This window comes from Lolium rigidum, chromosome 7, assembly GCF_022539505.1.
Source record: "Lolium rigidum isolate FL_2022 chromosome 7, APGP_CSIRO_Lrig_0.1, whole genome shotgun sequence".
Taxonomy (NCBI): domain Eukaryota; kingdom Viridiplantae; phylum Streptophyta; class Magnoliopsida; order Poales; family Poaceae; genus Lolium; species Lolium rigidum.
In genome coordinates, this window is record NC_061514.1 from 276,998,318 (window position 1) to 277,025,695 (window position 27,378).

Genomic DNA, 27,378 nt, shown 5'->3' on the forward strand with positions numbered 1-27,378 from the left:
CCGTTGGATAGATAATGAAAAACCGCAACTTTTTCATGTTCACACTTTTCACAGATTTTGCACGGTTTAAATTTAATTTTGAAAATACGAAAACTCTTCTATATGGCCAGAAAACAAATTTTTAGTTCGATTTTCGAATCACTTATCGAAACGTTGCAAATGATATACCGTTGGAAAGATAATGAAATTGCGCAACTTTTTCATGTTTTACGTTTTTTCAAAATCCTCACAGTTTTTGAACAATTTTGAAAATACCGAAATTCGGACGTACTCAAAAAACGAGCGGACAGTAATTTGGACGATTTGTTTCAACCATATGTCGGAATGATGCAAATGATATGGCGTTGGAAAGCTATGGACTAGGCGCAACTTTCTTATTCCAATTGTTTTCTCTAATTCCTTACAGTTTAAGAGAATAACTTGAATTACTCTCCGCCTGTTTTATGTGACGGGGACCGAATGGTTTTCCCCGCAATTTCCATGCAGTATATTCAAACAATAGAAACGATATACGGTTGGAAAGGTGTCAAAATGACGCATCTTTTTCGTATCTATCATTTTTGCCAAATCCGAACGGTTTAAAACTAATTTTACAAGTTTTGAAATCATGTTTCCGGTATATTTTGTGGGATAACGATTTCAATTTGATGGATTAGATCCGTTTATTTGTTATATAATGTTGTTGGTAATGAAATTATACATATACTCTATCATATAAAGCTTTTGGTGACAATGATTTAAGTGGTTGGTGATCAAATCGATGAGATTTGGACAATAGATTTCCGCCCCATAAAAACAGAGCACTGAACTTCCATCGACATGAACTTGTACTTATCGGGCAATGCGGTTGTACTTCTCGGTGCGGTTTCAGGATAGTGTTCAGTAAAACAGCTATAATTCATGTATTTTCTTTGGACACTTTGTAGTTCCTGCAATTACCTCTTGTACTTCATGTAGTCTATGCTTGTACTTCTCGAAATCGCTGCTTGTACTTCCTCGCGGATGATGTAATCATTTTGTTTTTTGACATTTAGATTTTTCCGGTTTTCTTATACTTCCTATATTAAGTGCGTGTACTTCTTATGTCGAATGGTTGTACTTCTTATATTCAAGTATTTGAGCTTCCTCACGGGGTGTGGTATTTTTTTTACATTTAGATTTTGACGGTTTTCTTGTACTTCCTATATTAAGTGGTGTACTTCTTATGTCGAATGGTTGTACTTCTCGTAAACAAGTATTTGAACTTCCTTGTGGGTGGTGGTATTATTTTGTTTTTTTGTACATTTAGGATTTTGTTGGTTTTCTCGTACTTCATGTATTAAGTGGGTGTACTGCTTATGTAGAATAGTTGTACTTATCGTAATCAAGTATTTGAACTTCCTCGCGGGTGGTGGTATTATTTTGTTTTTTCTACATGTGGATTTTGTCGGTTTTCTTGTACTTCCAACATTAAGTGGGTGTACATTGGATATCAGTATCTAGGATAAATTTGAAATTCCTCGCGTATGACAAGATTATTTTGTTTTTTTTGTACATTGGATATTGGCGGCTTTATTGTACTTCCTATATTAAAGTGGTTGTACTGCTCGTGTCAAACGGTTGCACTTCTCAGCGTCAAGTATTTTGTTTTTTTTGTAGATTTAAATTTTAAAAATTCTATAGAAATAATTAACCCATGTAATTATCGTGAGTATTGTATGTACTTTCCGTGAGTGAACTCTTGTACTTTCCATCGAACTTGTATGTACTTCCTAATAGATAATTCTTTTACATATGATTTTATCATAACTTCGTATGGATGAAATTAATATTTGTGGTGTACAATTTTATTATTTTTCCTTACACTTCATATGTGTCTTTATACTTCATATGGTTAATTATTTATACTTTGTATGGATAAAAAATTTATTTGTTACTTTTTATTATTTTGGATACATGTACTTCCTGGAATTTGTCTTGCATGTCACGCGAACTTGCACTTCGTGGTACAGAATCATTGTACTGTTTGTTACTACTTGTACTTCCTACAAGATAATTGTTTTTTGGATGATTTTATTCAACCCTTATTTGTAAGTTGCGTACTTCCGACATTACTTATATGTACTTGCCGGAACCAAAAAAAAATTTTCCACACTTTTTGGCTGGTTTACTTTTGTGTATACTTCTGATGGTGCCTTGGTGTACTTCCCGGCTCTTTTAAAAAAAACATCAATTGCATTTTCTTCCCTTGGAGGCAACTGTACTTCGCTAGAAAATCTAGACTGCTTCCTAGCGTCGCTACCCCGGGCATACACTTTCGTCGATGGGGCCTCATCATGCTTGCCGAGCGTTGCCGTGGGCCATCTCTAGCGCAAGCTTCTTCCTACCTTCCGGCCATGTGCACTAGTTCCAACGCGACCTTCCTCGACCCGAGGAACCTCAAAAAAGTGGACAACGCATCAACCTGTGCTAGGCATGGGGAGCTGCTGAAGCTGTCTCGTTGTACCGATAGGGCCGGGTGACGGGGAGAATGGACACCGGCCATCCTATTTTGCAGCCCGGTCGTCTTGTGCGCCGGATAACAAGAACACGTTGCTTGGTCGTCCTCCGTGTTGCAGCAACAGTTGGTGCGATTGGTATTTTTCTAATCGATTTGAGATATCCATGTTGTGTGTAGGCTCTGAGCAATTCATCTTAGTAATTACAGTTAACAGAAGACCAGTGGCACTAGTCTCCAAGAAGTCAAAGCTGCAGCAGCGTGCGTTGTCTCCAATATCAGAAGTGAAGCAAACTCACAATTGTTGTCCAAGCACTGAAGGGTGACAACCAGGACCTGGCTGCAATCGGTCAATGTACACAGATATCAGTCGCTAGGCTAAATGTGTAGTTTAAAATTCATATACTTCCCTTGTCCCTGGCATGTATTCCGGTGAAGTGAAAATTGTATTCCGATTAACATAGGACTTCACACAAACATATATTGTGAAAGAAACAAAGAAAAAAAATCAAAACCACCATAACTCTACTGAAAACTGAACTTTTTAACACTGTAATTCCACCATTGCTGCAAGTCAAAAAAAAAATGCTAACCACTATTGTACGAGAGTTTTTCATTGTACTTATGCATATGCACTTATATATAATACCTCATTTTCTTCACAACAAGATGGTTTTAAAGTTTCTATATAGAGGAGGAGCAGAACAACGCGGTCTCCTCGATACGATAGGGGAATAGGATTGGCGGCGCCCTCCTCGATACGGTAGGGGAATAGGATGACCTGCTTCTTACAAAATCAAGCGGGGAGAGTAGGTGCGCCTACTAATAGCAGCGCCGAACGCATCGAGCGTGGCCTTGCGGAAGCACGTGTCACCGCCCGCGGCGGCAACATGTTGACCGTCAGGCGGCGATGGGAGCCCATCCCGCCGAAGCCCGCGCTCCCCAGCGTGGTTCAGCCTTCTCCGCTGCAAGCCGCGCTCGTCCGCGGCACACGTCCATCCGCTCGGAGATCCGTCCCGTGGCTTATGAGGTACTAATAAACTGTGGCGACGATCCATCCCGTGGAGGCTTCGCCCACACCCGGAAGCGTCCACTCGGCCCAAGCCTCCCACGATGTGCATTGTTATATTTGTCAGAAGTTAGCCGTCTTTATATAAACTAGTTGTTGCTTGCGTGCGGTGTCACGCCGTGCTGTGCTAGGCATGCTCTTTTTAACTGTCACAAAGCCTGGAAAATTAGTGCTAATAAAATACGTACAGTGGAAAATTAGTATGATACACTTGTATCCAATTTGAGAAACCACCGTAGTTATAGTGAACATTCCACATGCAGAACCTTGCACTGCCCATACGGGTATGCTTGTACTTTCTAGCCGGTAATCATCTGAACTACTCTTGCTTTCGTTTACGAGAGTGTATACTGTGTATTGTAAGACGTGCACCTTATCATCTGAAAAAATGACTTGCACATCCCTGTCAAGACCTGTGTGCTCCTCGCCGACGCGAGCGTACTTCTCTTGAATTCAGATGTTGCAGCTGGTGTGGTCGGTGTGGAGCTTCCTCTTGCGGCTGTGGTGTTTCGTGGTTCTGTGAGTATTGGGCTTGGGTGGCGACTTCCCAACCGGCGAGGAGGACGACATGCACAGGCCAGTACCAGCCGTGCACTTCCTAGGTTGGCTTATATGTACTGCGCTGCCAGAGAAATATAGGATCTAAACCACAATTTTCAATCCAGCAACCACAAACCATTCATGAACTTCACATAGAGAAAAATATTAAATTTTGCGGATGAACGACCTGAACTTCCCAGCAAAACTAAAGAAAAATTCCAGGAAAAGGCGAACTTCACAGAAGTTGAACTGACAAATAAACGTACATCAACAGTGCACTATGCATTCACAATCACATTAAATTTCAGAGATAGCATTGAGGTTGATTCTTTCCTGGCGAAATCATGAAGGGCCACTAGATGCTGGAGTTCACCCGGACACCCCATGTTCCTTATAGCCTGGCAGGAGGAACGGACCTCAACGGCCGCGGTGCCGCAAGCGCTCTAGTCCTAGAGCCGACTAGTTCTTTGCGTGTACTTTTGTTCTGAACTTGCCTGTACTGTTTAATCCTGCAAAAAAAATGTAGAGAAGCAACAACATCTCGCCCGAGCATCTCGCAGAACTTACGGAGTACTTCTGTAAACCGAGCTACAGAGCAGAGCGATGGGCCGGAAAAGGCGTGCGCGGAGTACTTCTGTCAATCAGCATCCAATTCACAGTAGGCAGTACAGCCTTCCTGAGTCAACAGTACAACCATTCACAGGAAAGAAAATTCATCGGCTAGCTCGCAGGAGATTGGGAAGGGAATTCGGGTGAGGTTGGGGGTGAATGGGACGGCCTCCCTCGCCTCGTGCTAATGTAGCGAGGTCGGCAGAATCCCGCCTCCAACATTACATCGCGCGCCGGCCGGCCCCTGCAGGTTCGTGGGATTGGCGTTGACTGTCGGCGGCGCTCCTTGATGGCGGCATGGCGGGCAGGGGTATGGAGCAGAGCGTGGGGTGGTCGAGCTCAACCATGGCGGGCAGGCACCAGGGCATCTCCATGCGGCGCGGAGGATGGAGATCGGCGAACTTTGCACGCCGTTAACGCGCAGGATTCGATGCAGAGCAGAGCGCCATGGGGCGGCCGCAGGCGGCGCGGGGATGGGACCGGCGGCGCGCAGAGAAGGGGGCGGCGACGCGCGGGGCAGGACGCCGGCGGAACGCGTGGGAGGTGGTCGCCGGCGGCGCGGGGATGGGGCCGGCGCCGATGCGCGGGGCAGGTAGACGGCGGCGCGGGGGAGATGGGCCGGGGACGCGTGGGGCAGGTGGTCACCGGCGACGGGGGAGGTGGTCGCCGGCAGCGCTTAGAAGTGGGCGGCGATGCGCGGTGCAGACGGCGCGGTTGCCGCACGCGGACGGGGAAGCCAGCGGCTGTTGGGGAAACGAGGCGTGGTTTCCTTTTTTTCCTGGGAGAAGTTGGTGCTGGTGGGTGCGGGTAAGTGGTGGTGGAGCGGGTCGGGAGGAGGTGGATGGGTTAGACCGTTTTTCAGATCGCGCCCCTTATACATCGGTTGGTGCTCAGAATATTATTCTGAGCACCGGTTTCAGAATAGTGCGACCCTATATATATATATATATATATATATATATTCATACTACACCCGGGTGTAGTTACACCCACGCGTGTTTTTCATAATCTAGAGAGTATCTATCATACTGGATAGTATGTACATGTAGTATGAAGTATATAAAACTATTTTGAAAGTATATATACTACTTTACACAGGCAGTATGTACATTTTTTTACGTAGACTCATTTTATACGTATACATATGCATATATTTCGGATATATAGTGCAAATTATGGGTTCACTTGCATTTTTTTCACAAAACTTTATTTGGAGTATCTTAGATATAGTATACGAACATACTCAAACCGATAAAGTATCATAGATACTTACGTATGGTAGTATATTAGACATGGGTGGGGGCACCATGGTGCCCATGCTCCATACCTCATGACCATTAGATTGCTTTTAGATCCGTGTTGTTCCAACAATAAGCTGAGCTAACGGGTATGCCCGTTAGTATTTGTTGATTTGGAAACAATCAATGACTTCCTAATTAACACATATGGTAACTCCTAGCCAATTTGTTCTGAAAAGTTTTTTCTCAATGGCATGCATGCAGGGAGTATGAGAACTTTATGTTAGAATTAGAATTTAAAGCTCCATGATTGTTGCCTTTTAAAATACCCTACAGTTAAGGTATATGTTGTGCCGTGGGCTCAGATGGCTTTAAAAAAAATTCTAATTGTCCTACCTATTAAATTTAATAATAAAGAGGTTCCATGATCATAATTTATGGGTGAGAAATATTTATTGTTCGTATCATACCTGTTATTTCTTGGTTATGACATACCTAGAAAACTACACTGTGTAGACATACGTACAAATTAAATTGTAGGGTATACACCATAAATATATCAGTTTATTCAATTGGCTGAAAATGTAATTTAACATACCATTAATATCTTAGGTATGTAGGTACACTAGAAATATGCATACCTGGATATGTGCGTACCCAAGAAATGTAAATACCTCGTGCAATAACTTAGGTATATACCCTGAATATCTCATGTATACAATTGCGTGAAAATGTAATTTAACATACCTGTCAATAGCTTAGGTATTTACCATGAAATGTGCATACCTGGAAATATACGTACCAAAGAAATGTGCATACCTACAAATGTGCATACCTACAAATGTACGTACCTAAGAAATGTAAATACCTCGTGAATAACTTAGGTATATAGCCTAATATCACATGCATACAGTCGCGTAAAAATGTTATTTAACATACCTGTTAATAGCTTAGGTATTTACGTAATCATCAAATTTCTTAGATATGTATATACTTGGAAATGCAATTTAACATACGCACAAAAAATATCTTTGAGATATACCCTTAATATCTCAGTTGTACAATTGCGGGAAAATGGGATTCAACATACCCGTGAATATCTTAGGTATATATGTAAGAAATACGCATACCCACAAATGAAATTTAACATCTATTGGTTGTTTTCCGGTTGATCGTGTGCACGATCAAACGTTGACACGCGTGAGTCGGGGTGGGCACCCCATCAATCTTATCTTATCCCTTCTCCTTCGGCCATCCAACCCGAGCCTCAAATAACTTTCCCGTCTCCCATCTCTCGCATGTTGTGCTTCTACCACCTCCCCTCGCCAAATACCCAACAACTGCCACCATCCACGGACCTCGGCATGGACGATGCCACGGAGACCACTAGTGAGCCAGGACGGAGAAGACAACAGTGAGTTTTGGCCGAGAAGGCGGCGAGCAAAACACTTATGGGTGAGCGGTGGGGGTTACAGAAAACACCGAAGACAAGATGGTCGAACTCGGAGCATCGAGGGAAGGATGGGGGTGGCGGCATGCCGTCAGAGCAGGAGCTCCAAAGAGGGTGGCGCGGCAAGGCGGCGTCAAAAGCGTCGGAGGCACCCTCAGGCGGCCGGCAGTGGTCGCAGGGGTAGGCATGATCTGGAGTGCGGAGATGTTTTCCCTCCTCTCCACCGATGGGCAACGCTCTCCTCGAAATCGTCCGATGCAAAACTTCCTCACACTCTTCTCCGTTTCGATCGTGGGCATAGGTATTTTGAATCTATTAGAACCATTTTACATACCCAGCAATATCAATTGTTTACGGATACCTAGAAATTTAACATACCTATGAATAACTAAGGTATTTTTACGTACTCATTTAATTTCTTAAATATGTACATACCTAGAAATATAATTTAACATCAAACTAGGTCTTTTCGGATTTATCCTAGGCAAGATCAAACAATGATTCGCCTAAGTCCAGGTGTGCCCACAAAGATTCTATTTATCCCTTCTCTTTCCTCCATCCATCCAACCCGAGACGAATTTCTATTTTCCTGTCTTCCATCTATCTCGTGTTGTGTCGCTACCACCTCCCATCGCAGAATACCCAGCAACCGCCACCATCCATGAATCCCATCGACACCGACGACCGCCTATGGATTTCTTATGGATTTCTTATGAATAATTAAGGTATTTTTACATACCCATGAAATTTTTTAAATATGTACATACCCGAAAATATAATTTTTCATACCCAGAAATAAAACTTAACATACCTGGAAATAAAACTTAACATACATGGAAATACAATTTGACATACCTATGAATTTCCCGCAATTTAACATGAGTCCGAGCGATTTCGCGGCAAGTTGGCGGTATGTGGGTATGATACCTGATTGCTTTGAGTCTATATACCCCCAAAAAATGTGCCATGCGTGTAGACACAAGACTCAGGTATATGGGCATAAAGCAAATATCGCCTACAAATGAGTAATAGGTATGCAAGTATCTGTAATTTTTTAGTGTATGATACCTAACAGTTATATGGGTATGATACCTAACAGTTATATGAGTAATAGGTATGCAAGTATTTGTAATTTTTTACTGTATGATACCTAACAGTTATATGGGTATATCTCGTTAGGTATCTAATACCTGTGTATGTAGGGTATTAGTTCGTGGGTCGTTCGTGATGGGTGAGTATTAAATAACCCGAATTATCTAGTGATGCACTCTCCTCTTCGACGGTAGCTTACACCATTGATCAAGATTTACTTTATGCTTGTCCTTACCGGATCAAAATTTACTTTATACTCTTCAAATAAAATATGCCGACAACAATTAGAATACAAAAAATCTTCTAAGCAACACAAAAATACACATAGATCAACCACACATCCATGCAACTAAGTATTTGTACATAACCACATGTTCTCGCGGCAATCATCAAATTGATCTCTCTAAAAAAATCATGCGCGCATCAATTTCTCTAAAAGAACAAGAATCTGCCACGCATCAATACATGAATTTACACACACGCACGCACACACGTCCCAGGGAAGCAACTTAGACAAATCGATCAAGTAAGGATCTGGGCAGAAAAGAGTGAGAGATTGACGCTCGCCAGACGGACTTCATGCATAACGGATGACGATGAACGTCACTATTCACTAGTGGCCTTGGGCGGAGGTGAGCGCCAGCCTTGGATGGAGCAGAGCCGCCGCATACCTAAATCAATTTTAAAGCTCTGTTATAGGCCTTCTTCAACGAGAGTAATTAAATAGTGAAAAAAAATCTGCATACTTAAACCATTGAAAATCTCAAACACGTGCATACCTAAAGTCTGCCGTTCGGGATTTAAAACCGCACTGCTCCAAAAGAACCATACGAAAAATCTTTTGCCGGGTAGAATGCATGCACATACCTGACGAAGAGAAGAAATATGCACAAACTGCAAGATTTTCTCGAGAAATAATTGCTGAAATCTATCATACATACCTGATTTGGTAGAAAATTACGAATCATACAGAGGACAAATATTTTAAAATCAGAAGCACATGGCCATCGGTGTGCACCTTGCAGGTGCTCGTCGTCAGCTCCGTCGGGCGGCCGGACGCGGTGTCTACACAACCAGCTACTTTTGGTCCAAACCCTATATTTAAGCATACGTCCATAGGTGGAAAGGAAATAAGAGGAAGGCTTTTGTTTAGGAAACTATTGAACCTTTGACACGTACTGACATGTATGGAAATATTTCATTCCAAAAATAACAAGGAAACACATCAAATAGCGTCTGCTCTTGCCTCAAATAAAACACCCTAACGGGTTGGACCCGAATATTATACCGAAACACCAAAGCTCTCTTCTGTGATTTGTAAAACGATCCAACGGCCATTGATCTTGGTGCCCAGACTCCTTGGAGCACCTATTAGTTTACCTATATATATATATATATATATATATATATATATATATATATATATATATATATATATATATATGCCCAACTATTCTCGAACCCCCCTTAAGAGGGGTTCTAGAATAGTTATTCTCGAACCCCCAGCCACATTCTAGGCCCGAATCCGACCCACCTCCTCCCGTCCCGAAAAAACCACACCCACCGCTGTTGACTCCGCTGACCACACGAACACGAAGTGAACCGCCCACCTACCCCTTCGTCCTCCACCTGTCCCCGCCCCACGCCCCTCCCTCTCCACCACACTCACCGGCCTCCTACTCGGCGCGCCGCCTCCGGCCTCCTCCCCCATGGCGCGCCGCCTCCGGCCTCCTCCCTCGCCCCACTGCCCCGAACTACCCGCGCGGCTGCCCCGAACTCGCACACGCCTAGGCGCCCACCCCTACCCATCTCCCGCTCCACCTTCTTCCCCGTCGCCGGTAGGGCACCGCACCGCAGTTCGATGCCGCACCACCACCCTCTACCACAGGTTCCCAACCATCCCAGCCGCCGGATTTCCATTCTGGATCTACCTGCAATCCCCATGCGCCGGCCCGGCTGGCCACCCGCGCCCCTCACCTGGTGCACCTCCTGCGCACCTGTGCGTCCCTCCGCCGCCGGGATCATTTCCCGCCGCCGCCGAGCCAGAGAAGGCGGAGGAGGATGGGGACGAGGAGGACGCGCTGCTGGACCACGCGCAGGCCCTGATCTCGCGGGTCGTCGGGCAGGAGGCCGACCCCAACCCGCGGCTGATACACACCGTCGCCACCATCTGCGACGGCCAGGAGGCTGCAGGGACATCACAGGGAAGTTCGCTTCAGCTTTCCCTTGTTACTCTTTTACATAGTTGTGAGGTTTGTGTTGGTTTTACATGTCATGTACCGGAGAAGCTCAGATCTATTATTAGATCATTTCCTTCACTCATCGGTCAATCGATTCAATCAACCTGCAACTGAATGATGTTCGGTGGTGTGCACTGCAGTGCATTGCTGATCTGAACCGTGACAACCTCTGCATCGAGCCTTTCCCTTTTAATATGTGAACTACGTTTTTCTTTAGGGAATCTCTGAACTTCAGTTCATTATATGATGCAACGTGTTAAACTAGCTGTATATAAAAGTTTATCTCTGCATCAAAAACTGGCTGAGTAAAGTTTCTAGAAGTAAAACTCATGTTAATTTCTGCAAAAAAAACTCCGGGCTGTCACATATGTGGCCTCCGGTGCTGAGTGGAAGCTTACGATTGGGTACTGAACCCCCGAAAGGCCGCCTCCCAGGCTATGCTGCAGCGACGTGTGCACTGCATCCTGCTGGCCAACATTTGCATCGGTGTTGACGCTGCTGCTGTAGAGTTCGTTTCTTCTACTTATGAACTGCATGCCCTACCCGTTGCACTGCTGCAAAGTTCATTTATTTGGAGAAGTTCAGTTCGTCTGGTGAGAGGAGTAAACTATTTTTATTAGTCGAGTGGCACCTTTTGTTAAAAGGTTATTGCGAGTATCCAAACTCAGAGATGTATCGTCTGTGACCGAGTGGCCATGGCGCAGTTCACCGTAGGCCATGGTAGCAGTTCACAATCTGTGAATTTGTTCCCTACAAGTGTTTTCTTTTATGTCTCCAAAAAAGAATTATCCTTGAAAAAATAATTTCCACCATAATTTGCTCCTAATTTACAAAAAATGGCTTTGCAATAACGCATGAAGTTCACTCTTTGATTAAAACTGGTTCAATACCTGAAAACAAAAGTTCTTCCGCGGAAAAAATAACCTTTATAAAATTACATGTCCAAATGTCCACTTGGTTACGACCTGGAAGCTCATAATTCATGCTCCACTTTGCTGCTTGTTCTGCACCTAAGAGATGCTCTTCATGGTGATCGTTTGCACTTTAGGCATGACTGGAAGCTCAATCTTTTTTTATCTGAAGTTCACTTTCTCCGTACTGCGAAGTTTGGTACATGTACACGGGAATTATAGCTAATTAAAAAGCAATGTGGTTCTGCGGTTCACCTTTTTATTTGCTAAAAGTTCAGTTCCTCCATTAGGGGAAGCTCACTTGTTTTATCATGTCTTGAAACTCAATAATATCTCGTTAATCAACTTTTATAACAATGCTGCTCTGCGATTGTATATCTAGCATTTATGCTATTCCATTGTTTTTATATATCACTACAATGAGCTCTAGAAAATGAACTATATCTTCTGTATGGCAGGACCTTTGAGGCTCCTGATGGCAAGCATGTTTGGCACTTACTAGAAAAAAATGTATGAAAATGAAGACACTTGCATTTGGTATGCACTTCCAAACAATTACCTATGATATTTCCTTTTATATGATCTATGCTGATGCTGCAGTCCGTTCTAGTTTATTTCCTTGTATTACTCCACATGTTTGCTTGTGCAAACAGTTTAGAGAACCTATCTTTGCATCGATTGATTATGGAACAAATAGAAGCTCACCTCATCCACGTATGAAGTTTAATTAAAAATAGATTTGTGAGTGCTTGTTTGTCTCAGAAAAATTTGGACGTTAGCATACAAATCAATTCCAGAAAGTTCATTCTTTTTATAATTTCCTTATTTGCATTTATTCGTGAGGAAGAAAAGTTCACATTTTTCTACCACGAAGTTCACTACATCATCCTTAGGGATCGCTCATGTTAGTTCACTTCTGTTTTCCGAGGAGGGCTATATCAATAAAAGTTCACTTCGTGCAGATAGTAAGTTCAGTTTTCTTGGCACAAAATAAATTCACTTGTTCCTGCAGTAGTTAGCTTAATTTGTTGGCAGGAAGCACTATGTTTCTAGAATAACTTCCACAAGTATTTCTCTGTCTGTGTCGACATTCCTCTAATTTGCAATAATTTATTCTTGCAATTGCTAAAGAAGTTCATTCTTTGTTCTAGACCGGTTCAGTACATGAAAATGGACCTGCTCATATTCCTGAGTGCAGCATCGAGCGGTTCTCTTGGTTATTTATAGCAGTCGGATTAGGACCAAAAGAGAGTTCAATTCATTTTTTAGGCAGTAATTCATTCAGTTTTCTATTTGTACATATGAGAAGTTCATTTTTTGTGGTAAAAACAGTTTGGAAGTTCACCTCATCTTCTTTCGGAAGCTCACTCGGTTCTTGCATGAAATTCTTTTTTGTAACATAGAAAATGCGATGCGGTTGTGAAGTTCAATTTTTTTCCGGGAAGTGCAACCATCGCGTTCCTGACCAAGTTTGGTTACCTCGCTCTTTGATGTCTTGCTAAAGCCTTTTTGATGTTATGCCGCCTGGTAGGCGCTCAAAGGTGCCCCTGTTTGAATTCATGTGTAGATGGTTACATGGGAGGTGCTCGAGCAAATTCCCCCATGTGAGTGTCATATATTTTCTTCTAAAATTTATGTTTGCTAATTTGATTTAACAAAGACATTACTGTCTTGTAGTATCCGCATTGCTGCCTATGTGTCCGGTCATGGGACGAACTCCAACGACCCCGTCTTCTCCTGCCTGGCTGGGTGCTCCACTGCATGTCATGGAAATCCATCGCTGCCGAAAGCCTCAGCCTTGTGGCGATCTCCAAATCCACCACCTCAGTCTGGGTAAGTTTATCTTTTCTCATCCAGCCGAGCGGCCCATCGCACGGCTTAATCCAGATGGAACACCGACTCGAACTACTACTAAAGATACATCCGAACCGCAGCGTGTGTGGCTTCCTAGCTCGCACTACCCGTAGTTTAGAAATAGTGCGCAGTCAGTTTAGAGAGCTAGTGTGGGAAGTTCAGATATAAAAACTCATGTTGGTGCTAGACTATATTACTTAACCGCTGCTGTGCATGATTTCTTTTTGTAAACATTTACATTTGGTTAACGAGTTGGGTTAAACCCATTGCGAAGTTCGCATTTAATTTTTGGGAAGTTATGTTGGTCCAATTAACCTTATTGTGAATTTTTTTAAAAAAATTCGTAAGTTGATTTCGCTCCAGATCTACTCACTTTTCACTTTGTTCAAAATGGCAAGTTCACTCTTTTTATTTTGCGGGAGTCCATTTCATGTGCATCATATACATCAGGGAAGTGCACTCCATACATCCCGGGCAGTTCACTCTGTGTGATAAAATTTTAGAATGTACCACGTTGTTTCTCATGGTTCAGTTTTTTTCTTTCCTGAAGTTCAGTTCATCATAATGCGTAAAGTTCACTTATCATAAGCTAAGTGTTGCACTGTTGCCTACAGGATGACGTGCAATTTCAGGGAATGTATGATTTGTGGCAGGCTGTGAATGGAGTTACCAGCACATGTGGTAATAACATGTAAGTCTTCCCCTGTACTGGGTGCCAGATACTGATACAACATAGCGACATAATTATTCATACTATTAAGAGCATTTTGGTGCCTCGTTGCTTACTATAAAAAACACTTCTGGCAGTGAAGTATAGTTGATATAAAAAATCAGTTCATGCAATTATGTGTGTTGATGCGTGCCTAATAAAACAAATAGAACTCATTTTGTTCTTGGAGAAAAGTTCACTTTTATATTGTCTGGAGTTCACTGTCATTGTGGCTGATAAAACAAATATTCCAAGTGTTTTATTCACCTAATTCTATCAGTTTGGTGCCAGGTAATTTAGAAGTCCACTTGCATTGTCCGAGCATTACACATATACAGCAAGGACTCCTCGAGTGCTGCCACCCCGACGAGGCGATGCTGCATAGGACGAGGACATAAACGTGGTGCCAGCCTTGCACTACTTCCTGGTGGTGGACGCGGCTTGCCAGTCGCGCCCTTTTAATGGTGGCGTCGAACCCAACTGTTGCGCCGCTGGGGCGTCCGGTGCAAGAGCATTGCGGCACGACGTAGGCTGACTGAAGTTTACTGATACCAATTCCTGAAGTTCATGTCTCCTGATAGTTCATTTTAGACTATTTCTGCTAGTTGGATTTTTATTTCAATCTGCTAGATGAATTATTCCTGATGTTCGCATTTGATGTTTGTGCTGCGGGGTGGATGATTTTTGTACATTAACTGTGTGAAATTCACTCTTATGCATCTATGGGAGCATTACATTTCTTTGTGAAAAAGATGTTCAGTTACCATATAAAAAAATATGTAAATTCACTTGTCTTCGTCAGTACACCTGGGCATCTGCAGTGCATTGGCAAAAAAAGAAGAAGCATGTGTATACAACTTTAATGCCAGAAGGTTCGCTCATTTGGCTTTGGCATTAAACAAAGAAAGTACATTTTTCAAAGGGAAGTTCGCTCTCTGGACTACATCTGTTCACTGCAACAGGGATGGAAAAAAGTTGGTACTGGAAGTTCTCTTTTATTTGCTAGGTAGTTTGATTCGTTTCTATGAACCTGATTCGTAGAAATAACTGTTTCTATGCACCTGATTCATAGAAATAACTAGTAGCACACATTATTAACAGGGGTGTTCTACTCTATATTTCATGGGAGTTCGTTTAGCCTATCCGAGAAGTTTATTCTTTCTAGTGAGAAAGTTATGTACCTATATATGAAAAAATTCACTAAAACACACATGGTGCCTATATTCATCCAGTAAACTTTTCAGAAGTTCTTTCAATATTTACAATCTCAAAATTCCACTTCGAAAGACTAAGCAAAAAAACACATAGGAGTTATATACCATAATTCACGACGGGAAGTTCACTAACACTATCCTCGTAGTTCACAAATATTTACAATCTGAAAATTCCACTTTGAAATACTAAGCAAAAAACACATAGGAGTTCGAAAAATGCATAGTTTCGTATATACCATAAATTGCGGTGGGAAGTTCACTAACACTATCCTCGTAGTTCACAATATTTACAATCTCAAAATTCCACTTCGGAAGACTAAGCAAAAAACACATAGGAGTTTGAAAAATACATAGTTTCGTATATATCATAATTCGCGACGGGAAGTTCACTAACACTATCCTCGTAGTTCACGCATGTAGTATGATGTTCACATACTATATTTTTTCAGGGCGGAAATCCTACATACTAAATCCACCCATACGAGCTCCGATTAACCAAATCGAGCTCCTCCTTGAGTAATTGACACCAATATGATCCTAATATCACTAACATGTCGGCCTGCCTCAATCGACTACTGAATGCGTGTAAATTTCAAACCGTTGGCGTGCCGACGACCATCACTATTTTTAGTATATATCAAATTACTTTCAAACAGTTAATAATTTGGGAAAGTGTTCAGCACGAAAAGTTTGCGCAATCTCCACACGTTTCTAACGGTATATCACACACATCAATCCGGCTAATGGTTTGAAAATAGCGCCAAAAATAGTACTAACTCGAAGAAGTTCACGAAAACGGATCTGAGTATTTTCAAATCTGCTCTTAAACCGTAAATAATTTGGGAAAACCATCTGAACGAAAAAGATGCGCATTTTCCATACCTTTTCAATGGTATATTGCATGCATCCATCCGACAAACACTTCAAAAATAGAAGCCAAAAAACTGTACGGCAACTCTGAATTCCGCGAAATAGAGTTTTAGTATATTTGAAATTATTTTTAAACCGTGAAGAATTTGGGAAAAAATCCTTAATGAGAAAGTTGGGAAATTTCCATATCTTTACAAAGGTATATCATATGCATCATTTAGATAAACGGTTTAAAAATCAACCTCAAAACATTGCCCGTTGAGACATAGAATTCTAGTGTTCCGCCAAGAAGTTCACTTCTGTGTAGCGGGAAGTTCAGAAAGGGTTCGAGAATAGCTATTCTCGAACCGGTTCGAGAATAGCAGACCTATATATATATATATATATATATATATATATATATATATATATATATATATATATAGGCCATATTCATGCTACACCCGGTGTAGTTACTCCCACATGTGTTTCACACTATCTAGGTAGTATCTATCGTACCGAAGAGTATATACATGTAGTATGAAGTATATAAGAATATTTTGGTAGTATATATACTACTTTGTAGGTAGTATGTATACTTTTTTACGTACACTACTTCTTTACGTATAAATATGCATGTATTTTGTATATATAGTGCAAACTATGGGTATATTTAATTTTTTTTCACCAAAGTTGGTATTAAGTATCTTAGATATAGTGTACGGACATACTCAAACCAATAAAGTATGTTATATACTTCCGTATGGTAGTATATGAGACGTGGGTGTAGTTACACCCAGGAGTAGGAAGTATTTATCCTATATATATATATATATATATATATATATATATATATATATATATATATATATATATATATGGTCGCACTATTCCGAAACCGGTGCTCAGAATATTACCAACCGATCCTATAGGACGCGGACGCGAAAAAATTTCGAACAGACCCGGGCATAGAAAAGACGTCTCATAACAATTCATTAGTTAACTATGGGTCTCTCTCCAAGATCAAGTATTGGTACATATACTTGAGTATACCTCTTTAGGTGGAGCTCTTCTGAATAGATAGGGTTTCTCTAGGGTTTATGATCACTACCAAGTTGTAATGATCACAACACTTGCCTCACTATAATTAGAAGAATAGGTTCTTACTTACTATTAAGTTTTAGCTAGGTCAAATAGGGTTTAGTACTTGACTTATATTTCTTGTATCATTAGTTAGTATCAACAAGTATCTCAATTGGGTAAGGTTTAAATAGTAATCTAGGTTTTATTCAATGGATAGAATATGCACATGAATGATTCTCTCCTTTCTCTAGGTTTAATGATATGAGTTGGGAAACAAGGTTGGAATGGTCAAAGTTAATGAAGAATGAATATACAAGTTCTTGACTTGGTTCAAGTATTGTAGTTGAAAAGATATACCATATTACTCATGGTAGGAACATTTATTTAGTAGAATACATTGAAAAGATAAGTAAAGAATAGTTTCTTAATTAATTGTGTTCCTTGATTTAGGATTGAATAATTAATCATATATGGTTGTAATAAGAAATGTCATGTTGATATCCTTTTATATAAGATCTTGTAGTTGATCCTTACTTAAGGTGTTGTTTGTTATAAAACTAATTCTATTTGATCTAGCCCATAGATCAAATCATCTCTACCCAAAATAAGGTTTTAGCAAAGATCACAGTGAAGTTTATAGCGCTTGACTTGATGATCTACTTCGGTTCCAGACAAGTCAAGTGAAACTTCGAGTCATCGTGGTAAGTTTTGTTTGAAAGCGCGAAAATTCCCCGGATTTTCTATGCATGAATGCAATGCACACTTTGGTGTTCTCTCATTTTATTGCCTCTAAACCTGGGATATTACACACGTTGGCGCGAGGCGGCGGTAACCGAGTCAAAAGCTCCTGGAACTTGGCGTCGAGCTTGGAGTTGAATGCTGCCTCGAGGCCATCCAGCTTGTCCAGCGCGTCGGTGAGTTTGGCATCCACGTCACCAATGCGCGCATCGGTGTCGCGTGCATGCCCGCCCAAAAGGTGGGTGAAGTGAGCATGTAACTGCTCAGGCGTCATCTTGGCCGGGTCAACAGCGGCCGGATCAACTGGTCCTGACATGGTTAGTACGGACAAAAGCACAAATGTATATGCCTACAAAACTACGGAATATGGTGGTTCACGCGCAATGAGTCAAGCAAAATACAAAGCTCTTACAAGTTCTTACCAAACAGGAGGAAGGCGATGTAACAACCAGCAAGGATCAGCGTCTCCAAAGATTGCCAAAGCGATTACTAGGTGTCGATACAAAGCACGTGGAGACAATATGTGGAGCTGTAGGATGGCTTATATATGGTAGCAAAACAGCAATTGTCAAAACAGCAATGCAATATTGAAAGTATGCTCAACAACGGTATTGTGCTGGTCCTAGGCTAGACCGTACTAGAGACGCGAGCCTAGAACACTAGCGAGGTCACGGCGCGGCACACAAGCAACTAGCAGCGATGAGGTGGCGATGAGGTGGCGACGCGAGGTGCGAAAAATCACTATGATGGCAAGTGTCTCAAACTGATCCCCAAGGTGAAAAAACAGTATAGCCTCAGAAAAAAAATTTGTCGAAATTTCGGAGGTGCTCCGGAAAGCGCGCAGGCGCCAAAAAAAATGTCGTTATAACGGCCAGTGGCGAAAAGTGATCGCCAAAGTGAAAAACCTATGTAGCCAGAAATTTTTTTCGGAAACGTTTCCAGACTTTTTTTTTGCTCTCCTTCCAATTCTTTACTGGCGGCCGAAACTTATCTCATGGAAATTTTTCTGCAGCGCAAGATGATATTAGAAGGTAACAGCTAAGTAGGAAAACAATAAAACCTAATTCTACACGGGCTCTGTCGTGGCAGAGAAACAACACGAATCCGTGTCGCGGTAGGACACAGGGTATATGGCAGATGTATATGTCTGTGGCGGAAACAATCTGGTGGGTGTATATGGTGGGTATATATGGAAGTGGCGGAAGTATATGGTGGATGTATCTGGCAGTGGCGGAAGTATATGGTGGGTGTATAAGGCGGTGATCTGCGTATGGTGCGAGTGGGTGGCGGCAGCGTGACTAATATGACCAGAACTCGAAACTCTAAAGGAACTAGACGCTAAGACCAGCAACTCGACACGAAGATGCAGACACAAATTCAACTGTGCAAAACTGAAAAGACAATGCAAGGCGTGGCAGGGGGTTTATGGGACGATATGTTCTAAACCCTAACTGTATTTTTTTGGCTTTTTCGTGGTTTATGGGTATGATGGCAGATGCAATCTACACTAGGAAAACAAGTAAAATCTCACCGAGCAACCTGAAATCCGATACCACTTGATAGGGCAAAGGTGGCCGATCTTTCGATGAGAGTAAGATAGCGTCGATTTGTTGGTGGAGTTCGTGCTTGACGATCCGACTACACGTGCAAAGCTCGTGCGCCAATGCAATCGCTAGGACAATCTCCGGGAGTTACCGATCTTGCGGATGCACGATCAGCCTGACCAGCGAGGGTCTTAATTCCTACCTGAAAACGAGAACAAGTAAGAACTAATAATGCAATCAGAATTATTGCGGATATAGATGAAAGCTTTATTGAAAAAGGTGGGATTCCGAATAGGCGGTCTTGTTCTGGGCGTTGGCCTCAAAAGAAGTACACGAGAGTTGCAGCGATGGCTAACTTTTAATCTAATCAAAATCCGAGTCTAAACGTGACGGCTATGGGGGTATTTAAAGGAGGAAAAGGTGGGGTTTCGACCGGCCATGCATATGGTGGCCGAACCAAACCCTAGAAGGCCTTTCCCCCTTCAATACGGACTCTAAAAAGTGGCTGACTTAATTCCTGCGAAAATGACATGGGCATGGCCCAAAACTAAAGGTGACGCAGCACCATATTATGCTATGGACGAAATTATGAAGTGGAGAACTCTATATTTCGTCCATGTCTTCATCTCTTCTTATGGTGGCTTCAAAGTCCTGAAATCTCCACTTGTGGCCTCATCTTCAATCCTCAAATGCTTGCTGCCATCTCCTCCATGTGTGATCATGCTCCAATGCTTGTCCTCCTCATCCATGCTAGGTCCATCATTCCTAAGAGTAACAAACATATCTGATTTAGGCAGCATCATATTCTCATGTATATGAGGAATAGTTCCAAGAAACGAAAGTACCTGATAGTTAAGTTGTTTGGCACGAGCTCGAGTGATTGGTCCTTGTATTTGTGTGGCTGTAGGTACATCGGTTGTATCAATAGATGGGATGTCCTCATCAGTTTCCGTGATTTCGCGATCCTGTCTTTCGAAGCGATCCATCAAGTTTGCAGCTTCTACCCTCTCATCCATTATTGCGGCTGCGGTATTGGCGAACTTCTTGGCTGTGGCCAGCATCTCCTTTCTCGTGGCCTCTAAAGCCTCCGGATCTGCGGCGTCGCCAGGAGTTATGGGTTTGTTGAGGACATCAGATTGCGCCACTAAATCCATGCGTGCTTGCGCGACTATCTCTTCTGGGGACAGGACGTCTTCGTATGGACGCTCCCGATCTAACGAAGATCCTACATTGGACGGTCCTGGATCGGAGGCGGTGTTTTCATCTTCGCGTTCCTGCTGATCCAGCGGTGCTACGGTTGCGAGAACCTGCATGGGCTGGGCGGAATCAACGTCGGGTTGCTCACCGTATCCGTATTCTTTTACCTTACGATCGAACTCTTCAGTGTCCATGGTATCCCCGGAAATTGGGCTAAGGTTACCCAAAATCGATTCTTCAACCGGAGTTCCGCTTTCTCCGACAGCCTCCTGCTGATCCGGAGTAACGTTATTTTCCGGTGCCTCGACCTGCTCAGGACCAACTCCGTCTTCTTGAGGGGCGGTTCCGGCGGTATGGGCTAAGAAGTGCACGAAGTGACACCTTTGCTTCTCTAACACCTGGGAGACCCAGGCGGATCTGCATTGGTCTTCCACCTTTATCTCCTGCTCAGGGGCGGATTGGGTGGGCTTTGAATTTTCCAGATCTAAGGCGGAATCTTTCTTGGAAAGTTCCTGCGACTCAGATCGGATCTTCGCGACTGCGTCCTGCTCAGCGGCGGTCGCGTCAGCGCTACTTACCAGTGGGTTTCCGTCGGAATCGACGGTTTCCCCGATGAAGATGTGTATGCCGCCAACTGGGACGATGGAGAGCTTGACGGGGTCTGTCTTTGCCGGAATCCAGCACTCATCCGGAGGGACGATCGGCAGATTTCCGGCGTAAAGGACGCGCCCCACAGCGATGGTGTCGTCGTAGCTTCCCATGGCAGAACCCTCCCGGTTCCGGCCTCCAGACGCCGCAGGCCCCACCGTGGGCGCCAACTGTCGATGCCTAATCGACGGTACCTCGGAGGAGGGATCCTCACGAGGGGGAGAAGAAGTAGGGGCCATAGGGCGGAGTGCACACGGGACGGTGGTACGCGATTTACCCGGTGATACGTCTCCGACGTATCGATAATTTCTTATGTTCCATGCCACATTATTGATGATATCTACATGTTTTATGCATACTTTATGTCGTATTTATGCATTTTACGGCACTAACCTATTAACGAGATGCCGAAGAGCCGATTCTGTCGTTTTCGCTGTTTTTGGTTTCGAAATCCTAGTAAGGAAATATTCTCGAATTGGACGAAATCAACGCCCGAGGGCCTATTTTTCCACGAAGCTTCCGGAAGACCGGAGGACTTACGAAGTGGGGCCACGAGGTGGCGCCACACTAGGGCGGCGCGGCCTGGGCCTTGGCCGCGCCGGCCTGTTGTGTGGGGCCCTCGTGTGGCCCCCTGACTTGCCCTTCCGCCTACATATAGTCTTCGTCGCGAAACCCCCAGGACCGAAAGCCACGGTACGAGAAACCTTCCAGAGCCGCCGCCATCGCGAAGCCAAGATCTGGGGGACAGTAGTCTCTGTTCCGGCACACCGCCGGGACGGGGAAGTGCCCCCGGAAGGCTCCTCCATCGACACCACCGCCATCTTCATCAACGCTGTTGTCTCCCATGAGGAGGGAGTAGTTCTCCATCGAGGCTCGGGGCTGTACCGGTAGCTATGTGGTTAATCTCTCTCCTATGTGCTTCAATACAATAATCTCATGAGCTGCCTTACATAATTGAGATTCATATATGATGATGCTTGTAATCTAGATGTCATTATGCTAGTCAAGTGGATTTTACTTATGTGATCTCCGGAGACTCCTTGTCCCACGTGTGTAAAGGTGACAGTGTGTGCACCGTGTGGGTCTCTTAGGCTATATTTCACAGAATACTTATTCACTGTTATGAATGGCATAGTGAAGTGCTTATTTGTATCTCTTTATGATTGCAATGTGTTTTGTATCACAATATATCTATGTGCTACTCTAGTGATGTTATTAAAGTAGTTTATTCGTCCTGCACGGTGTAATGGTGACAGTGTGTGCATCGTGTAGTACTTGGCGTAGGCTATGATTGTGATCACTTGTAGATTATGAAGTTAACTATTGCTATGATAGTATTGATGTGATCTATTCCTCCTTTCCTAGTGTGAAGGTGACAGTGTGCATGCTATGTTAGTACTTGGTTTGGTTATGTTGATCTGTTATGCACTCTAAGGTTATTTAAATATGAACATTGAATATTGTGGAGCTTGTTAACTCCGGCATTGAGGGTTCGTGTAATCCTACACGCTTAGTGGTGTTCATCATCCAACAAGAGGGTGTAGAGTCTAGCATCTATCTATTTATTCTGTTATGTGATCAATGTTGAGAGTGTCCACTAGTGAAAGTATGATCCCTAGGCCTTGTTCCTAAATACTGCTATCGCTGTTTGTTTACTGTTTTACTGCATCTATAATTCCTGCAATATTACCACCATCAACCACACGCCAGTCCTGGGCAAAGCACTTTTCTGGTGCTGTTGCTACTGCTTATATTTATTCATACCACCTGTATTTCACTATCTCTTCGCCGAACTAGTGCACCTATTAGGTGTGTTGGGGACACAAGAGACTTCTTGTACTGTGATCGCAGGGTTGCATGAGAGGGATATCTTTGACCTCTTCCTCCCTGAGTTCGATAAACCTTGGGTGATCCACTTAAGGGAAACTTGCTGCTGTTCTACAAACCTCTGCTCTTGGAGGCCCAACACCTGTCTACAAGAATAGAAGCACCCGTAGACATCAAGCACTTTTCCGGCGCCGTTGCCGGGGAGGAAAGGTAAAGGCACTCATACTCCGGTCCCAGGTAAAGTATTTTTCTTTTGCCGTTGCGTGTGTGCTCGAAGCTATTTCCTTTAGATCCTACAATTGCATCTTTTTGTTTCTTGTTTACACTAGTTTGGCATAATGGATAACAATGAGCTTCTTATTCTATTTCCTGATTTAAGACATGGATGGTTTGATGCGAAAATTAAAAAACCCATGGAACATATTAGTATGAACGCTTTGAACACCATTGTTGCTAATGATATGGAAAATTCTAAGCTTGGGGAAGCTGGCTTTGATGAGCATGATATTTTTAGTCCCCCAAGCATTGAGGAGAAAGTTTATGTTGATTATGATATGCCTCCCATATATGATGATTATAATGATAGTGGTCTTTTGGTGCCGCCTACTATGGAGGATAAATTTGATTATGATTATACTATGCCTCCTACACTTGATGAGAATAATAATGATAGCTACTTTGTTGAATTTACTCCCACTACAACTAATAAAATTGACTATGCTTATGTGGAGAGTAATGATACTTTTATGCATGTGAATAAGAATGCTTTATGTGATAGTTATATTGTTGAATTTGTTCATTATGCCACTGGATATTTTTATGAGAGAGGATAATATGGTTGTAGAAATTTTCATGTTACTAAAACACCTCTCTTTTTGCTGAAAATCTTGAAGCTGCACTTGTTTTATTTTTCTATGCTTGTTGCATTATGCTTCATGAATTTGTTTATTTACAAGATTCCTATGCATAGGAAGCATGTTAGACTTAAATGTGTTTTGAATTTGCTTCTTGATGCTCTCTTTTGCTTCAACTACTATTTCTTGCGAGTGCATCATTGAAACTGCTGAGCCCATCTTAATGGCTATAAAGAAAGAACTTCTTGGGAGATAACCCATGTGTTTATTTTACTACAGTACTTTTGTTTTATATTTGTGTCTTGGAAGTTGTTACTACTGTATCAACCTCTCCTTATCTTAATTTTGTTGCATTGTTGTGCCAAGTAAAGTCTTTGATAGTAAGGTTCATACTAGATTTGGATTATCGCGCAGAAACAGATTTCTTGCTGTCACGAATCTGGGCCTAATTCTCTGTAGGTAACTCAGAAAATTATGCCAATTTACGTGAGTGATCCTCAGATATGTACGAAACTTTCATTCAATTTGGGCATTTTCATTTGAGCAAGTCTGGTGCCTCTTTAAAATTCGTCTTTACGGACTGTTCTGTTTTGACAGATTCTGCCTTTTATTTCGCATTGCCTCTTTCGCGGTGTTGCATGAATTTGTTTGTTTCATTACCTTCCAGTAGCTTTGAGCAATGTCCAGAAGTGTTGAGAATGATTGTGTCACCTCTGAACATGTGAATTTTTGATTATGCACTAACCCTCTAATGAGTTTGTTTTGAGTTTGGTGTGTAGGAAGTTTTCAAGGGTCAAGAGAGGAGGATGATATACTATGATCAAGAAGAGTGAAAAGTCTAAGCTGGGGGATGCCCAAGGCATCCCTTCTTCATCGACAACATTATCAGGTTCCTCCCCTGAAACTATATTTTTATTGTATCACATCTTATGTGCTTTGCTTGGAGCGTCGGTTTTTTTTTGTTTTTGTTTTTGTTTGAATAAAATGGATCCTAGAATTCATTGTATGGGAGAGAGACACGCTCCGCTGTTGCATATGGACAAATATGTCCTTAGGCTTTACTCATAATATTCATGGCGAAGGTTGAATCTTCTTCGTTAAATTGTTATATGGTTGGAATCGGGAAATGCTACATGTAGTAATTCTAAAATGTCTTGAATAATTTGATACTTGGCAATTGTTGTGCTCATGTTTAAGCTCTTGCATCATATACTTTGCACCTATTAATGAAGAAATACATAGAGCTTAATAAAATTTGGTTTGCATAATTGGTCTCTCTGAAGTCTAGATAATTTCTAGTATTGAGTTTGAACAACAAGGAAGACGGTGTAGAGTATTATAATGTTTACAATATGTCTTTTATGTGAGTTTTGTTGCACCGGTTCATCCTTGTGTTTGTTTCAAATAACCTTGCTAGCCTAAACCTTGTATCGAGAGGGAATACTTCTCATGCATCCAAAATCCTTGAGCCAACCACTATGCCATTCGTGTCCACCATACCTACCTACTACATGGTATTTCTCCGCCATTCCAAAGTAAATTGCTTGAGTGCTACCTTTAAAATTTCCATTCTTTACCTTTGCAATATATAACTCATGGGACAAATAGCTTAAAAACTATTGTGGTATTGAATATGTACTTATGCACTTTATCTCTTATTAAGTTGCTTGTTGTGCGATAACCATGTTCCTGGGGACGCCATTGATACGTCTCCGACGTATCGATAATTTCTTATGTTCCATGCCACATTATTGATGATATCTACATGTTTTATGCATACTTTATGTCGTATTTATGCATTTTTCGGCACTAACCTATTAACGAGATGCCGAAGAGCCGCTTGTCGTTTTCTGCTGTTTTTGGTTTCAGAAATCCTAGTAAGGAAATATTCTCGGAATTGGACGAAATCAACGCCCAGGGTCCTATTTTTGCACGAAGCTTCCAGAAGACCGAGGGGGAAAGGAAGTGGGGCCACGAGGCGCCGCCACAACAGGGCGGCGCGGCCCAGCCCCAGGCCGCGCGGCCCTGGTGTGTGGGACCCTCGTGTGGCCCCCCGCGTTGCCCTTCCGCCTACTTAAAGCCTTCGTCGCGAAACCCCCAGTACCGAGAGCCACGATACGGAAAACCTTCCAGAGACGCCGCCGCCGCCAATCCCATCTCGGGGGATTCTGGAGATCGCCTCCGGCGCCTCGCCGGAGAGGGGAATCATCTCCCGGAGGACTCTTCACCGCCATGGTCGCCTCCGGAGTGATGAGTGAGTAGTTCACCCCCGGACTATGGGTCCATAGCAGTAGCTAGATGGTTGTCTTCTCCTCATGTGCTTCATTGTCGGATCTTGTGAGCTGCCTAACATGATCAAGATCATCTATCTCGTAATTCTATATGTTGTGTTTGTCGGGATCCGATGGATAGAGAATACTATGTTATGTTGATTATCAATCTATTACCTATGTGTTGTTTATGATCTTGCATGCTCTCCGTTATTAGTAGAGGCTCGGCCAAGTTTTTGCTCTTAACTCCAAGAGGGAGTATTTATGCTCGATAGTGGGTTCATGCCTCCATTAAATCTGGGACGAAGGACGTGAAAGTTCTAAGGTTGTGGATGTGTCGTTGCCACTAGGGATAAAACATTGATGCTATGTCCGAGGATGTAGTTATTGATTACATTACGCACCATACTTAATGCAATTGTCTCGTTGTTTGCAACTTAATACCGGAAGGGGTTCGGATGATAACCCGAAGGTGGACTTTTTAGGCATAGATGCATGCCGGATAGCGGTCTATGTACTTTGTCGTAATGCCCAATTAAATCTCACAATACTCATCATATCATGTATGTGCATGGTCATGCCCTCTCTATTTGTCAATTGCCCGACCGTAATTTTTTCACCCAACATGCTATTTATCTTATGGGAGAGACACCTCTAGTGAACTCGTGGACCCCGGTCCATTCTTTACATCTGAAATACAAATCTGCCGCTATTGTTCTTTATCGTTTTCTGCAAACAATCATCCACACTATACATCTAATCCTTTGTTACAAGCAAGCCGGTGAGATTGACAACCTCACTCGTTTCGTTGGGGCAAAGTACTTTGGTTGTGTTGTGCAGGTTCCACGTTGGCGCCGGAATCCCCGGTGTTGCGCCGCACTACATCTCGCCGCCATCAATCTTCAACGTGCTTCTTGGCTCCTCCCGGTTCAATAAACCTTGGTTTCTTTCTCGAGGGAAAACTTG